This window comes from Panthera tigris, chromosome A1 (assembly GCF_018350195.1).
Source record: "Panthera tigris isolate Pti1 chromosome A1, P.tigris_Pti1_mat1.1, whole genome shotgun sequence".
In the NCBI taxonomy this organism is placed as follows: domain Eukaryota; kingdom Metazoa; phylum Chordata; class Mammalia; order Carnivora; family Felidae; genus Panthera; species Panthera tigris.
The window spans coordinates 46,053,940-46,070,000 of record NC_056660.1 but is presented as its reverse complement, the minus strand read 5'-3'; the positions used below and the strand labels follow the sequence as shown (position 1 = coordinate 46,070,000).

General features: G+C 36.4%; 1 protein-coding gene across 2 annotated transcripts in view; it reads left to right on the top strand.

Annotated features, from left to right (window-relative positions):
- DACH1 (dachshund family transcription factor 1) overlaps window positions 1-16,061 on the top strand; it is a 429,592-nt gene that overhangs the window by 30,844 nt on the left and 382,687 nt on the right. The window lies entirely within an intron of this gene.

Sequence of the window (16,061 nt, the reverse complement as noted above, 5' to 3'; positions counted from 1 at the left end):
CTCAGGGATAATTTGAGTAGACAAAACAAAATTACCTTACTTGGAGGCAGGCCAGGAGAGCAGAGTTCTTACCCTTGTTTTTTATTTTCATTTTAATAAGGGCTATAGAGTTTCTCACGAATGCCAGTGGTTACAAAGTTGATTAAAATCTCATTCTAATTCAGACTTCTTAAGACACCTTTTTTTTTTTTTAAGTTTACTTCAAGTTTTTTGCTCCATTCCTTGTATTTCTATACATCTCAGTAAAAAAAGGTCTTTATTTGCCTTGGCAAGCTCTCGGCCACTCATTCACGAAAAGTACAGGCCACTTTGTTTTCAAATAGGCTGGTAGGTACTGTGGTCAACTAGCTGCCTTTGGTCTGTTTTGGCCTTACGGTGACCGTATGAGCCAGCATTCCCAAAGCGTTTGCCATGGTCCTCAGCAGCCTCTATGTTAAAAGAATAGTGACTTTTGGTAGGGAATTGAGGCAAAATAGGAACAATTTTGGTGGGCCTGCCTTTTCTATCTCCTTGTGCTTTGCCTGACCAGCAAGATTCTGGGCACATCCTCAACATTACATTCCTCCATCCAGCATGGACAATCACCGAGAGAAGGAAGAGGCGGGCAAAGGGAGAAATAGAAGCAGCAGAGGTAAAAACACGATCACGGGAGTTGCAGAATGCTGACAAATATTCAGTATCTATTTAGCTTCCAAAAATGATGCCGCTTCTCTGATTCTCAGATAAAAAAGCATGTGTGCATTACTTCTGTGATCTCAAATGAGTATGATCCCCAGTATTGTGATAGTCACTACTTTTGAAGGGGGAAAAACAAAACCAGTTTTAATAGTGCTTCCAAAAATCCTGGGTCATTGAACTGTTAAGACGGCTACACCCTTTATAAAGGGAGAGAATGGGTCAAAGGCAGGCTAGCAGGAGGTGTAGTGAGGTAAGAGACATGTAAAAAAGTGTGCGGAATTATTTGCTGAATTCTTCAAGTTCTGACTTCATTCTTGGGACTACTTTCTGTTATATAGGTAGCGATTCCAGAAATGATGTCCCATTATAGTATTTTTAGAGGTGCTCTTGGGCACAATAGCTCTAGATAGTGGAGATTAGGTGGATATTCAGGGTCTTTCAGGCTGGTTTACTTCACTGGCTTGTTATATGAGAACCTTGCATCATCCATTTTGCCTCTAATCACGTTTTCCATTTCTGGTGTGTGCTTCGCACATAACCCCAGTTTTATATCATAACACTTGCTGTATCAGCACCCGTTCTCTTTCCAGTGCTCAGTTTTAAACAGCCTCATTATGAAAAATATAGTACTTAAAAACATGGCACAAATGTGTATTACTTCAGCACAAGATAAAGAGATTATTGAGAAGTGCACTGCCTGCTGAACTAACTTTATCCTAAGGGGCATTTCACTATTTTAATTGATTTTTTTCTGTCCATTTTTTTAAAAGAGTCCTTGGAGAAGGTAAATGGTGGATTACTTCACGAAACAAAGGAACACTTAACTTATTTGTTATGACTACCAGTGTCTCCATACTTTCATAAAGTTAAACATTTGCTCATCATTTCAAAATAGCTCATGATGATGAAATAAAATGAAGAGGTACAGTTAGTTCTAACTCTAGCTAGGATCTACTTGATTTTAACATTTCATGTGTGAAGTGCCTGGTGGCTCAGTTGGTTGAGCGTCCAGACTCTTGATTTCGGCTCAGGTCATGATCTCACATCGTGAGATCGAGCCTTGCACAGGGCTCAGTGCTGACAGCAGAGCCTGCTCAGGATTCTCTCTCCCTCTCTTTCTGCCCCTCCCCTGCTCTCTCCTTCTCTCTCAAAATAAATAAATGAACTTCTAAAAACTATTATGTGTTATTTGGGGTAATTAACGTAAGTTTTCCTTATCAGTGGCAATTCTTTGACAAGAATAGGGATCATAATTTGTTGTATCAAATATAATTACTATTAAAATATGTCCTTATTTTAGCTTCTGAAAGCTTTAATTTAGCTAAAATTACAAGATGCTATCAAAGGTTTTCAGATGGAGTCTCCTACTGCTCTAAGTTACAAAAGTTTAGATGACTAAATAGTCATAAATCGCAAAGGCTCAAAGGCTTATAATACCCTCAAGCCCTATTGCCAAGTCCCAGGGCTGTTGTGGGCTCTGGGTTGCAATGTTCATACAAGTTCAGATACAGTTGAATTCAAACACCATCACCCCCCTTGGAAATTTGGCTAATGTAAAAAAAAAAAAATCATAGTGTGACATGATATTTTTGTATCTCATAGTTTTAGTTTATCAACAGTGCTGTATTCCACTGTCCCACTTATACTGCAAGTGATGGTATGTGCAAATTAGGTTTACGGACGCTTTCAACTAAAATCAGCTCTTACATTAATTTTCTTCTCCTATTTAGAAGGCAGACCTTGGGTTTTTGTCCTCTAAACATAGAGAAAGTAAAACGCGTGCAAGTGCAAGGTCTTTCTGTGCCTCTCAAAGTCACACAGCTCTAGGTTTGAGAAAAAGTCCTCCCCAGGGAGCAGACCACAGGACTCTTACGTGAGTGGACTCAGGGCCCTTTCTGCAGGTGCTCTGTGGCTGATTCTCCTCTTTCTTTCTGGCCCAAGGGGGACAAATGAATCCAGGCCCTGGGATTCTTTTATATCAGTTTTAGCTCTTCCCTACAAAATATTTTCTTTCCTTCTAGACTTCAAAACTTTCTCCTCAAATATATCTAAGGGAGGAACATTCTAAAGGGAGGACAACTTTCTGAAGCTCTACGGGGTTCATTTTTCTCAAAAAAAAAAAAGGAGTCATCTTTTTTTTCTTAATTGTCATCCCTGGAAACAAAGAAGGAAAAAGAAAAATTAAGAAACGTTTGTTCTCTTTTTATAATCAATATGAGATGTTTAAGTATGAAAACAAAGCAATCCCATGTTCGCTCTCCCACTTTCCTATTTAACTTCATCAAACGATGAAAATAGAGTAAACAAAACAGAAGAAGAAGCTGATTCAGTTGAACCTGCCAGGCTGGATGCCAGGCCTCCTGTAACATTTTTTTATATTTCAGTTAGTGGGAAATGTCTTATTTTGAGAAGCTAAATTGACCCAGATTATCATTTGAACAAGTTCCTCTTCTATCATAGCATTCAATTTAGCGAGTTTTAAATCTAGCTAGTATCTACTTGATTTTTAAAGCTCATTGGCTATTTGGCCAAACTGAGCATAGGCTTTGCTCATCTACAGCAGTTTTTTGACAAGAGTGGAGCTTGCAACTGATTTTATCACACGTTGCGATTAAAACATTTTCTCAGTTTAACTTTTGCCCCTACTTCCCACATTAAAGAAAAATAACAAAGCTTACGTATTTTTTCTGTTTATGTAATCCCCAGGCATTTCAGCTAATGCTTACTTTTCACAATATCTAACATGTTGGAGTCAAAGTCGTTTACAATCGGGAGAGCAATACTCTCATTTAAAAAACGAATTGTTGCCTTATAGTTTGTCTTCAATAGCGATGTTATACATTTGGAAGAAATAAATATTCTCTTTGTCAATAAGAGATCCACTTCATTTATTCCTATTTAGTTGTCTTCTTTTTGTCAGGATTTAGACTAATGAGAAAACCTCAGAAAGATTCTTTACTGTCTAAACACCGAGCACGCAAATGCTTCTCAATAGAAATAACACAAGAAATGCGTTCAAAGACAATACGTAGCTTGAGAAATTCTTGTGTGCTGACAGCTCTCCAGCAGTGTTGTCACAGCAGGAAGACATCAGTTGAAGAAACAGATAGTGACCTCAAAAAAAGTCTGGTCAGCAGTGTGGACAGGGTTTCACAAGATTATAAATCACCCCAGGGTCGCTCTGTTCCCACCATAAAGAGAGCATGGTCGTTTTATTGTAATCTAATAAGAGATGGGAGCAAAGGACAGCTCCAGTGTGTGTTTGCAAAAAAAATTTCTTGATTACAGTTTCAAAACTATACAGTTTCCCTGCTATTGAAGTGCAGATTATAGGGGTTAAGGCCATGTTAGGATTGGATTACCTTTTATAGCTGTATGTTATCCTCTGGTTCATGAATCAGAAAGTACTTAAATTAAAGTGAACATTTGGGAGTAATCCCAGTATGTAGCTTGGTGGTAGAAAATTAATCATGATTTGGTGATAGATTATTAAGCCTTTCATTTGAAGGGGGTCTTTCAAAGAATCAGAAAAGTCACTCTCTGGTGGATATATATACGTATATATATATATATATACGTATATATACATATATATGTGTGTATATATATATATATATATATATATATATTAATATGGGGGGAAAAAACCGGTGTATATAACAAATTGTGTTAGAATTGGTCCTGGGGGGGAGAATGGTTTAATGAAAGAAAACATGCATTTATATACAAATGTCTATAAGAGATAAAAACATCAATCCTGGAATAAATTACTAGAAGATTTTCTAGTTCTTGCATTATTATATTTTTTACAATATTAACTTGTATTTGTCAGTTGCTCTGTTTATTTTTATATATGCTATTTAACTAAACTAAGTAGGTACTAAACATTTTAAATATCCTGTTTTGACACAAACAAAGCTAGCAATTCCATCTTTAAAATATTTAGGACTCTAATTACATTAAGGGTTACTGAGGAAATGCTGATCAAAATTTTGAAACTCTGGCTTTGATGAACATGATACATGCCTCTTCATTTGCCCTAGCAGCATTTCATGTGGTGGTGAAAAGGTTTTAACTTTATTCAGTCATTTTGTCATTTGTACTTAAGCTTCTTCTTCAGCACTGTTTGATCTATATACATTTCTGGGACCATAATCAGGCGTCCTACCATTTAAATGGATTTTATTTCCTAACTTATCGCCTTTGCTTTGTCAGTTTGTTCCTTTGGAACCATGCTGACATCTAGAGATAAGTCCTATCAGTCTTAGGCTATTGACTGAATTTTGATTGTGAAGAAGCCATCACTTAGGGTAGAGAAAAACAGAGTGAGGTGTTATTGCTAAGGATATATTTTATGTTATGTTTCCAAAACCCAAAGGTAAATAAGATGGAGTTTGCAGCTCTTCATTTTTTATTAGGCATATGATAGACTTTGCAGGCTGTTTCCGTGGTCTGTTTCTTTTTCCCTTTAGGAGTCACAGACCCTGTGGTTTTGCTCTCATTTACTTTCTTGAGCAAAGATGAATGTGAAAGGGAATACTGACTCTCGAAGGATATTAGACTGGTCCGTTGAACATAGTGGGTCTTTAATTCATCTCAGTTTATTTTCCAGTTGTCAATTTCCCTTTGTTTCTTCCTCATTTATATATGCTTAAGTAGGTGAGTAGGCAGATTTCAGCTGTGTCTCTTTGCCTTCGTTTTTCCAGTGCTGCTGAAAATGCTACTACGTGAACTGGAAACTGGAAATGATCAATATCCAGGCAGGTTCCATTCCTCTTTCATACAGAAAACACTACGTTTGTGACTTTCCCAGTCTCTGTTGGCCTAAATAACAAAAGTTCTGAATGTCATTGCAAATTCAAGCTGAAAATGACCAGGACAATAGTAACCAAGTTCTTCATTCTAACTTACTCTAAATTTACTCTGTCTTCCACTGACTGCCTTAGGAATTTTGGAATATAGAAATATATAGAAATATAGAATACCTAATTAAGATATAATTTATCTTGATTTCTCAGACCTCTTCTGAATCTGTGAGTGTTGTAAATGAGCCTTATTGTTTCTTTTCTGCATTTATGTACTGAAAATGTAAATAAATATATCCACCTAAAATATATGGTGATTTTAGGTGAGCAAGCTGTTTTGATTCCCTCTAAGTTTAGAAGTCATAGCTATCGTTTAGAGCAGAGATCCTCCATTATTTCTACCCCCTCCCTGGGTAAAGCTTACAATTTAATTCTCAACAACTGCCATCTAACACTGAAATTTCTCACACAACTAAGACTTGCATATAGCCATCTGTTTTACATATGTATTTTTTCTTGGTAATCTTTATTACTAGACTCTCTCAAATAGAAAGTACATAAGTGCAAATGCCAACATGTATTTCTGTTAGTGGCACTGAATAGACTGGTTAAGGTAGGAAAACAAATGTACTTACTTTGATTTATCACTTGTGACATTAGCATGTACCATACTGCTCTCCGGGAAACAAAATGGTTGCACCTGAGGACAGTGATATAAACACTACTTTGATTATTTGAAACAAACCATTAGGCTTTGATGAAAGAACTATTACCATGGTGGATCCTGTACAGGGAGAGAGTGCTTGGATATAATGGATGAGCAGTCTGCAATTACTTGTTTAGAATTTAAAGAAGTCAAAGCTTAGTTTTTAGGAGGAAATAGATATGGCAAGTGAATTGAATTCTATATGAATTTATACGGTGGAGTTTTTACAGCTAGTACATACTTAGTTGCAGCAGCTCTCTTATCTATAAAATCAAATTATTTGAGATTAGATAAACTTATGCCAATTTAATTGTTTTTAAGTTAGGCCGAAAATTATTCTATTACATCTTTCAAAAAGAATTTCCTAAATGGAATTTCATTAATTTGCATGTAAAGACTGGAAAACATTTTCTTTTACTTACCCTTTAAGTTTTGTTTGTTTATTTTGAGGGTGGGGGGGCAGAGAGAGAGGAAGAGAGAGAGAGAGGAAAGAGAAAGAGAGAGAATGCAAAGCAGGCCTCACACTGCCAGAGTAGAGCCAGACGCAAGGCTTGAACTCACAAACCATGAGATCACGATGTGAGCTGAATCCAAGAGCTGGTGGCTTAACCAACTGAGCCACCCAGGTAACCCTCTTTTGCTTATACTTTGAAAGTATATGTACACAAACATAAAACCAAGGCTACTTGTGAATTAAATACCTATTTGTCCTATATGATGTATAGATGGAAGTTTTATTGATTAAAACACATATGTAAAATATAACCTCAACCACCCAACTACTAAAATTCCGGCCCCCCCCCATCCCATAAAGGAATTTTATTTAAAAGGCATAAGTGAAGTTGAACTATTTAAGCTCCTGAGGAGATTAACTCTTTTAACCTTGTTACGTTAGTATATTAGTATGGATTGAACGTCAGATTAGATCACTGCGTTCGGTCCTGTACACAACAACCTAGTCTTCAGGGAACTGGACTTAAGCAAGTTTATATGGGAAGTGGATATGGAAGGCAGGAGTGGCATTTGGGTGGTGGGTACAAGCATCTCAGCAATAGCTTTAGAGAGTGGGGAGTAAGGGACCCCAGAGATCCTAAAAGACTGCAGGCCCTAGGTACTGGGGAGCGCAGGATAGGGGTGAGGGAGAGTGGGCTACTCAGGGATGAGCCCCTGCAAGAGAGGGGCTGTCGGACTAAGAGAGAAGGGCATAACCGTAGGAGGACCACATCATGAAGAAAACCCAGGCTTCTTTACAGCGTATCTCTGTGAACATGAAGAGGATTTCAATAGTGCATCTTATTAAAATAATTTGCTTTGTGGATGCATATTATGCTTTTGCCAGTGTTTTGTGGTTGAATATATGGTTTGAGGGTATAAACTATGGCTTACAGTTTAAAAAGTGGAAAAGTTTAAAAAGAGGTTTAAAAGCATTGTTGTTACTAGTCTACATTCCACTGAGAGGTAGATGGCACAGGTACAATTAGCTTCATTTATCAAGGAGGAAACGTAGGTTTCATAGAAGTTAAAGAACTTGCTTAAGGTCAAGGACAGTTAGCTTCAGAGAAAGAAGCAGAACCCAGATCTTATCTCTTGGTCTGTGCCTTTCCGTTACTCTGTAATGCAGCTTTCCACTTTTGAAAGATTGTGGTTTCCCAATTCACAGGCTTCAAGTCTTCATCAGAGTAGTTCAGCAGAGAAAACAATGCAAACACATTTCCCCCTTGTTTTCAGTGTATCTCTGTCTTCTTTATGTATAAATTTTGTTTGCAGACGAGAGGAAAGATGGCTTTGGCTTTGTGACGGTAAAGATAACCAACTCCTGTGGCAGATCCTGACACGGCCCCTGAATTTACGTATCTATATTGCAGAATCTCTTCTTTACTTAGTTAATCAAAAGCTATCAGAAGGATTATAAATTTACAAATAAACTTGGGTGGCTGTTAAATAATTTCACGAGGTTAATGGCACCGTTCTTTGTCACCGCCCCACTACACAATGCAGTTGCTCAAAAATTCAGTTTTGAGTTTCCAAGAAAAAAAAAAAAAAGAGCAGACACAGTTGCCTTGATGAAGGATTTGCTATTTAATCCTTAGATTAAAATTCCCTTGGAATCAGGGAAGTTGGAAACCCTAATCAGCTATATATTTATGGCTTTTACCCTATTCTGTTCCCACTAGTTCAACTGGCATGCACAGCCTGAAGTTTTATTATCAGTGACATAAATTAAATTGTAAATGTTGAAAGGGCAGTGTCCCACTGAAGGTGAATCCAGTGTTTTTATAAACTGAATAAGGATCGTTCTATCAATGACCTTATTCTTCTGTAGTACGGTGACAACCCTTTGATGTAGTCATCACTCCTTGCTCTCAGCTCCAGTCCCTGGGCCTGCTGGCACTTCTGCTATTATGGAATCATTTCCTGGTTGAATGAATGTTTTCTCAAGTTTGGAACTTAGTGCACAAGGATGCCTTACCAATTAAGTTGCACATTGATTTTGTTTTTAGCCAGCTTGGCATTAAAGGTTGTATTCTCCAAATTAATGAAGGCCGTGCTGTAATTAGTTTTTGGTTCCTGCAGCCAATGTGTTATAACAGAAGACGATCTAGTTTAGGGGCTGTAAGCCAGTAGGTTCCAGATCCAGTCTTGCCTCCATCCCTCGAACCATGATTATAACCTCCTTCGCTACTGGCAGATTGGAAGTATTCAAGCTGTGTTTAGGGGCAGAAAAATGGATTGATGCTCTGGCATTTGTAATCTAAGACTGCACTGGCCAACTTTTTTTTCTACTCTGTTACTTTATTTTCAGTGAAAAATCATTTTAAATTTAGATTATAAAAGTGAGTTTAACATACTAGAACCCATTATCATGGTGATAATAATTCCATTCTCCTGGATGTTTTTAATCACTGTCCTAGTGGAATTTGAATGCCCTATGGGAACTGTCTACAGATTTAACTGTAAAGCATTTGGAAGACTGAGGCCCAGGGCTTCTGATGTTTCCCTCCTCCAACCTATTTTTAATGAGAATCCAAGTAATCAGCCTCAGTTTTCAGCAGGCATTCTGTGAGTGTCTTCTTGTCAGGTACTTTGTAGGTGCTGGCAATTAAATGGCAAATAAAGTACCAGTTCGTGTCCTCAAGGGTCTACCATGGAACATAGGTAATAAACATGCAGGTAAAATAAAGCGTATCAAGTGCACTTTTGTATGTGTGGGTACACAGATATGATAGGCACAATTGCATATAATAAACCACATTTATTTTTTAACAGATTTGTTGAGGTATAATTAGTATAAAATGGCACATATTTAATGGATACAATTTAGCATGAAGTTTCACTTATGCACCGTGAATATATTCTAGAGATATTGTATACAACATAGTGACTGTAATTAATAATACTACATTGTGCACTTAAAAGTTGTTGAGAGAACAGATCTCATGTTTAGTGTTCTGACCACATTTTATTTTAGTTCATGCACACTCAGCTACAGATTATTATGGCCCCAAAGGAAAGGTGGCAAAAGAAATCTCAGTGAGATGCCATGGACAAGTGTGGGAATGGGAGGAAAAGCAGAGGATACACGTTCCTAGATGAAGTGATACCCGAACAAGTCTTAAAAGGGAACCAAAGGGAGGGGACAGCCTCTGGGCAGTCAGGACAGCATGAGCTCAAGCTTGCAGATAAGAAGCAGTTTGTGTAGCTTGCAAACATTTTGAGGTAGAGGAGGAGAAAATCGTGTTAAATGGGGGAAAGTTCCAGGTTAAAGAAAGTGTCTTTTATTTTTTTCTAGACTGATTTAATTTAGAATCATAAAAAAAGAAAGAAAGAAAGAAAGAAAGAAAGAAAGAAAGAAAGAAAGAAGAAAGAAAGAAAGAAAAGCTGAAACTATTATTTCTCTTAAAAAGCAATATGCTACACATGATAAAAAGGTCAGGAAAGGAAAAGATGAAGCTGACAAATGTGTTTTCTGTTGATGTGTAAATCCTATATGCAACAGTATTTTGTTGCTATAAAAACGTTGTGTGTGTGTGTTTTTAATATGAAGCAGTCCAATTGACATTTCAAGACATGTTTTAGCTTCTAGTTTTTAAGATGCACAATTTGGAACCTAGATTGATATGCCAAAGGCAGTGGACGCAGGGTGTTAATTCTTTACATCGCTTTAGTTTTACATGTGCATAGATACAGCTGTGTGTGCTATTGCCAGATGCCAGACGAGGGGCTTCAGGAAGCTTTTCCGTGTATCAGCTGTTTCCCAGAGGTAAAGTATTATAGTGCATGATAATATTTTTGAAATATGAAGGCAAGTTGTCTTTATTTTTAGGTGTCAATCAGGAACATATTGTATAAATATGTGTCCACACAAAAATTTGTACATGAGTGTTCATGGTAGTGTTATTCATAATAGCCTAAACAAGGAAACGACACAGATGTCCATCAACTGGTGAACAGATAAATAAAATGTGGCATATCCATACAATATTATTCGAAATTAATAGGAAATGAAGTGGATATGTGCTACAATATCGATGAACCTTGAAAACATTATGCTAAGTGAAAGAAGTCAGTCACAAAAGGCCGCATGCTATATGATTCCATGTATGAAATTGACCAGAATAGGCAAAATTAGCGACCTAAAGTAGATTAGTGGTTGCCTGGGGCTGCAGGGAAGGATGGAGAGTGACTGCTAATGGGTAAGGGGTTTCTTTGGTGGGGGGATTAACATACAATTAGATTGTGGTTATAGCGGCACAGCTCTGTAAATATACTAAAATCATTGAATTGCACAGTTTAAATGGACTAATGTATTGTATGTGCATTATTTCTCCATAAATCTGTGAAAAAAAATCCATAAGCTAATATATAGGAGTTTGGATGCGGAGGTGACTTAAATAATGCAAAATTATCAACTCTTTGTCTCATCTTTTTAATGTCCTTAAATGAAATATGGAGGCTAAATTCATGAATAAAAGAACAAACTGAATGTGAAGAACCAAATTAAAGACACATTTAGGGGCATCCTTTCATTGTTTCATTTTAAATATTTTTTAACCTCTAATCCATCAATTTGGATAAGACATGAAAATTAATAAATTAATAGCTCTCTTACCTCCCAAGCCAATCAGTGATGCGTTTCCCATTTTGTTCCTCCTGTGAGAGTCTCCTTAATTTAAAGACTTGATTATTTGAAACATTCTTTGAATTTAATAGCATGTTTTCCTTCATTTATTAAAATAAAGTTTAAGCAACGGTATTAAAAATCTCATGTTTACAAATGTACAAAAGACTGATAACTTCAGCCTTAAATTGCTCAAGGAAATGAATGCTTTTGGACAGAACTTCTACTTTATTGACTTCATGATAGGAAAAAACACAGGCATTTTAGGGCAAATTCCCCCATCGTGTAAACTCCGCCCTGGGAGTAAGTAAGAAATTATATTAACTCTTTTGATGAAGTAGTAATTGAAATAATACCCTGGTGACTTAGAAAGAGTTATCTTCTAAAGTTGGTAAAAGAAACCAAATGGGGAATTGTAGTTTCGCTGAAAACAGGAACTCTGGCTGCCGACTTAGGAAAGACTAAATAAAAATTAAGTCTGCCATGGCTTAGCTTGCCCAATTTTTTCTTTTCCTCTCTACTTCTCACTCTTCTTCATTCTCCCATCACCCCCTAACTCCTTCACCCCTCACTCACTCATGCTAAGAGCTTCACTTCTCATTACCTAGCATATTTGTGCTGTTTACATAACATTCAGCTATGGATTATTTGTTCAGAGTATCAGGAAAAGTTCCTCTCCTCTTCCCTAATTTCAGTACATCCACTTGTGGGAAACGGGCGTATCATTTTATTTCTTCATTTTCTGAGTAATTATTGGATCTTAGATATATACCTTTCTGAGTCCCACATGACTTATCTTCATAATAATAACAGGAATAATAACATACAAGTTCATGGTCATTTTGCAGATAAAGTTTAATGATTTAATATAGAGAGCTTAAATCTTGGCTCATGGTAGACAGTTAATGACAACACTTTACTGAAAGAACCTCCGTATTTATGACACCATTCTGTTTAATAACAGTGTCACCAAAGAAATATGTTACAGTCTCAGACCGACTTTTAGAAACTTACGTTCCTTATTTTTTTTTTAATTTAAAATAACGTAACTTTATTACTTCTTTTATTACATGGCATGTGGCAACAGGTTGAAGGAATTTTGAGCTATTCCATGTGGAAGGAGATCAGTGCTATCTCTGATATTCCATGAAATGATGGAATGTACACAGTTAAGTTTGGGTCATAATTCCCGATAAATAACCCACCTTCTATTTCAAGTGCGGAAAATGCATTTCAATAATTGTGCACCATTTTTTGCAAAGAGCATAAGCCTCCAGATGAATAACCTTTTAAACTATTGTCATTGAGCCTCCATTTGTTGGCCTATGGGAAGCATTTTCGTATGATTTGCACAGTGATGATTTTATAGCCAGGTTGGCATAGCAAGCTTTTCGGTGTTTTTTCAAGTTTATGGTCACTTGACTTGAATGCGTTTTAAAACAGTTAAGATAAAATATGTGTCATCTGCAGTCACTCACTTTCTTTCTTTCTTTCTTTCTTTCTTTCTTTCTTTCTTTCTTTCTTTCTTTCTTTCTTTCTTTTTTTAAGTTTATTTTTAATTTATTTTGAGAGAGAGAGACAGAGAGAGAGAATCCCAAGCAGGCTGCTTGCCATCAGTGCAGAGCTGGGTGTGCAGGGCTTCATCCCATGAACCATGATATCATGACCTGAGCTGAAATCAAGAGTCCAATGCTTAACCTACTGAGCCACCCAGGAGCCCTACAACTGCATTCTTATAGCTCTAAGTTTAATGCCACCTTTGGCTGTTTGTGTGATATATGTTAAATGGTTTTCTCAACTCTTCCCTGCTTTACATACAGGCTTAACATCCAAAAGTATTTCATTATATTATGATTTTGATTATAATACCAGAAAAAAAAGAAAATGTATTTCTCAGTGCATATGAAAAAGTTTAAGTAAGTTAATTACCTCTTTATGAGGCCTTTCATTCATAGCTCAATAGCTCTCTAAAGTTCCATTGTCACTTTTTAGTATCATTATGTGCATGCATGTAGAAACAGGAGGGTTTGCTAAGAGATGGAACCCTTTTAATTTTTTGAAAGAAATCTCTACACCCAACATGGGGCTCGAACCCATGACCTCGAGATCAAGTGCCGCATTTTCCATTGACTGAGCCAGCGAGGTGTCCCAAAACCCTTTTAATTTCTGACTTGAACACATTAACCCTTTCTTTTCTTAATAAGTAGAATAACTCTGCTGGAGTTTTAAAAATGGAAACATGGCAAACATGGAATTACTTACCTTCATAGTTTACAGTCCTACCTTTTTAGTAATTGCAAAAAAAAGGGCATTTTATGGAAAGTAACGCTTTTGTTTATCATGTTTATGTACAATATAGGAAAAAATAATAATTTCTTCAATTAAAAAAATTTATAAACTCATTTAATTATACTCAGCTTTGCAGAAAATTGTGAGTCAAGACATGCCTTTGGGGAGACACTATTTTATTGTCCATGATAGAGTCCCCCAAGATACATTTTCTGGGATTATTTTAATAACTATTTTTATAACTATTTTATACTATTGTTATAACTTTTTATAAAGCTATAAATTAAAATATGCATAAATATATTTGCCTTTGTTCTTTATGCATAACATTATTTTCAGATTATGGTTTGATTTCTTTTCTTTTTGCAGAACTATTAAATTATTAACAATGAAAACAAGAGGTGTATTTTGTTATGTTTTGATTTTTTTTCCTTTAATCCTTTCCTTCTTTCCTTTGAAATCACATAAGGCCCCACTGGACTGTTAGCCACTATATTCCAACATGGAGGCTTTGAAAAAATACTCATCTTAACCTTCCTCTTAAATTGCAGTGTCTAAAGTGACAGGTTAATTTTAAATTCAGGTTTGATTGAGCATATGCCACTTTTTTTTTAAACATGCTTTACATAACTAAAATAGAGCTGTCTTTAGAAATCCGTGTATTAGGAAAATGAACTCTAATCAAGGAAAGTTTTCCTCAGTAAATGCCTTTCCACATTCAGTGCAACTTTTTGGAAACATGCAGCATGTTACATACAATAAGATACCTAAGGGTTATGCACGCAGAGCACCAAATGCAAAGAAGTGCACTTTTCCTTAATTTAAGAAATCCATTAGAAAGGAGTTAAAGGAAATAAAGGCATACTTCATTTTACTTTCACTGTCTCAAAGGTAGTTGTAACAATATTAATCCATGGAACATTCCGCAAGATGCCATCTTGATCTTTTGTGGGTAGCTCTGTTCACTACAAATATAGTGGAAGTTGCATTTCTTTCCCATGTATGGTATTGACATAGAATTTTTTAGTAAATGATACTAAAAGAATCCCGGGCATATTTAGGATTGGATATTATTGAAATGTGTGTGTATGTGTGTAATTTGCTGGCTTATATTTTGAACAAAGCAGAGGGTAGGGCCACCAGCCCCCAGGCAGTTGAAGTCCATGTATAAGTTTTGACTCCCCCACAAAACTTAACTACTAATAACCTCCTGTTGACCAGAAGCCTACTGATAACATAGTTGATTAACATGTATTTTGTATGTTGTATGTGTTATACACCACATTTGTACAATAAATTAAGCTAGATAAAATAAAAATGTCATTAAGAGGCTTTTAGGGAAGATAAAATATCCTTACAGTACTATGCTGTATTTATTAAAAAAAAAATCACGTGTAAGTGGACACAGACAGTTCAGTCCTGTGTTATTCAAGCGTCAAATGTTGATGATGCTCTGCTAGTTCAGCAGTTACCAAAAGGAACTTATTAAATAATACTGTGGTAAAGAGACTGTTAACATAGTGAATGCCTTAAACCATAGGGTGATGGTTGGAGAGAGGAGCAAACCCCAAAATTGTATATTATTGTAACTTAAAAAATAGTTAACACTCTTATCATTTAAGGGCTTAGATCTAAAAAATAAAGTTTCATTAGCATTCTCACCTTACAGGAACATTTCAAGTAGAAATCGAAGATTGCATATCATGCAGAAAACAGAATGCAGCATAATTTGGGGAAAAATTAAATTAACAGGCTCTTTGATTTTTAAAAATCTCAGAATAAGCAAACTCAGAAGGGGTCTCAGAATCATCTACCCAGCTTCCCTTAATTTACAGATGGGTTACCTGAGGCACACAGAGGGACTTCATGACCCGAATGGAGAAGAAAACTATGCATACTCTTGCAATGATGGATGGAAGTAGAGGGCAGCGGTAGAGGAAGATTTATTGGAATAAATAGACAATTTCATAATCCTCGTCATGTACTTTTTCTTAATATAAGAATTCCAGAAGCACCTGGGTGCCCTAGTCAATTACGCGTCTGACTGTTGATTTCAGCTCAGGTAGTGTTCTCACGATTGGGGGATCTAACCCCGTGGAGGGCTCCATGCTAGACATGGAGCCTGCTTGTGATTCTCTCACTCTTCCTCTGTCTCTGCCCCTTCCCCATGTGTGCATATTCTCTCTCACTTTCCCTCTCTCTCTCGAATAAACATCAAAAAAGAATCCCATAATAAAGCAGTCCAGAAACTAAAGATAGGCTTCATTTTGCAATACATATTGAGAATTTAAAAACTGATAGCATAGGGTGTATTATGCTAAGCGAAGTAAGTCAGGTAGTGAAAGACAATTACCATATGATTTAAGCCATATGTGGAATTTAAGAAACAAAACAGATGAACATAGGAGAAAGGGGAAACAAAAGAGAGAGGGGCGAACCATAATAGAGACTGTGAACTATAGAA